General features: G+C 40.0%; 1 pseudogene; it reads left to right on the top strand.

Annotated features, from left to right (window-relative positions):
* Positions 1–1,461: 1,461 nt before the first annotated feature.
* Positions 1,462–1,599, top strand: LOC112064965 (uncharacterized; annotated as a pseudogene).
* The last annotated feature ends 504 nt before the right edge of the window (positions 1,600–2,103 follow it).

The following is a 2,103-nucleotide window of genomic DNA, read 5'->3' as shown; positions in this document are numbered from 1 at the left end:
AAAAAAGAAATGAATGTCCTAAATTCTCACCACCAGATAAATTCTACTTACATTATTAAAAAATAAAAATAACACATGTATAAGTTTAGAAAATTCAGTGGTTCATAAAACTATGAAAAGTAAAATACTTCCTTCACCCTCTGCATTTCCCTCCCCCAGAATTTCTCTAAAAAGATAATCACTATTTAGAGCTCTCTGTGATTTCTCACTGCCCCCTAAAGTTTATGCATATACCAACATATGTATCTATACAGATGCTGATTTTTATTTATGTATATTAATAAGGATTCTGTAGTTTGCCAAATTTTATCACTTAATGTATTTTCCATATCAATATATGCCTAATTCTTTTTAACAGCCACATCATACATTTCATAATAAGAATATGAACTCAGTGTGATTTTCCAAATAATCCCTTATTAATGGACACTTTGATATTATTCCAGTTGTTTTTCTCTTACACACAATGCTACCATCAGCTACCATCTAAAAAAAAAAAACTTTTTGTAGATCTTTTGTAAGCATATCTACAGGGAAATTCCAATCAGTAAAACTACCAGGTCAGAGGCATCTGCACTTTTATTGATTAAAGGCCTTAAAACAATTTCGGCACACTGTAGGTACTCAGATAGTTTTTAAATAAAATAAAATAGTCATATTGTTCACCAGAAAGTGTATTGATTTCTATACCTCATATTAAAGGTTTTTTTTAATTTATTTCATTTATTTATTTATTTTTGGCTGCATTGGGTCTTCATTGCTGCACGTGGGCTTTCTCTAGTCATGGTGAGCAGGGCCTACTCTTCGTTGCGGTGTGCGGGCTTCTCATTGTGGTGGCTTCTCTTGTTGCGGAGCACGGGCTCTAAGCACGTGGGCTTCAATAGTTGTGACACGCAAGCTCAGTAGTTGTGACTCACGGGCTCTAGAGTGCAGGCTCAGTAGTTGTGGTGCACGGGCTTAGTTGCTCCATGGCATGCGGGATCTTCCCAGACCAGGGCTCGAACCCGTGTCCCCTGCATTGGCAGGTGGATCCTTAACCACTGTGCCACCAGGAAAATCCTAGACTTTCAAAATTATTATAGTTTGTTGTATGATAACCCCCAAAAAGATTTGTCCGCGTCCTAATCCTCAGAACCTTTGAAGATGACCTTATTTGAAAAAGACTTTCCAGATGTGAGTAAGTTGAGGATCTTGAGATGAGGAGATCAACCTGGATTATCCGGTGGGCCCTGTATCCAATAACCAATGTACCCTGTAAGAGTGAGGCAGAGGGAAATTCGACAGACACCTAGAAGAGAAAGCAAAGTAACGCCGAGTCAGAGAGGAGAGGGATGCAGCCACAAACCCAGGAAGGCCACGGCAGGCCCCAGAAGTTGGAAGAGGCAAGGAATGGATGTTCCCCTAGAGCCTTCAGAGGGAATATGGCCCTGCCAACACTTCAATTTTAGAATTTTAGCTTCCATCGCTTCTCGGCCTTTTGGCTAAGATCAAGTGTAGAATTTTAGCTTCCAGAACTGTGAGAGAATAAATTTCTATCGTTTCAAGCCACAGTTTATTGACGATTTGTTATGGCAGCCTCAGCAAACTAATACAATCATTATTAAACTGGAGGAGAAAAGAACATCTAGAGTTTGGAGGCAAATGGATTCTGACCCAATAGAGAGGTCAGATTCCAGAGCCGTACCCCTGAAAGCAGCCCTCTTTAGCTTCCTCCCAAACAACTCCTTTACTGTTGTCACCAGCTCAGACTTTCTTCCTTGGCCGTGTCTGAAACTGAGACCCAAAACAGCTTAACAGAAGAAAGTAAACACTCAAACTTACCACTTACCAATTTTTCTTGATTTGCCACAGGCAGATTAAGTATGAATTGATCCAATCCAGACTTTGAAAAGGAAGTTTATAAAAGCTTGCTTTTTTTTTTTTTTCTCAAAAGCTCAGGTGGTGGCAGATGGAGACTCACATATCTACATCCATCTTAGCATAACTGATCCAGTGAGAGCCTTGCTGGAGACGGGAGAGCATTTTCCCAGAGAATCCTTGGTCTCTCCCCTGGGGAAGAATTATCCTGCCATCTGGAACAAGGCAGTATATTCCTTTCACAGA

This window comes from Physeter macrocephalus, chromosome 18 (assembly GCF_002837175.3).
Source record: "Physeter macrocephalus isolate SW-GA chromosome 18, ASM283717v5, whole genome shotgun sequence".
NCBI classification, from domain to species: Eukaryota; Metazoa; Chordata; class Mammalia; order Artiodactyla; family Physeteridae; genus Physeter; species Physeter macrocephalus.
The sequence above is the reverse complement of the archived record's forward strand: the minus strand, read 5'-3'. Positions and strand labels throughout refer to the sequence as shown.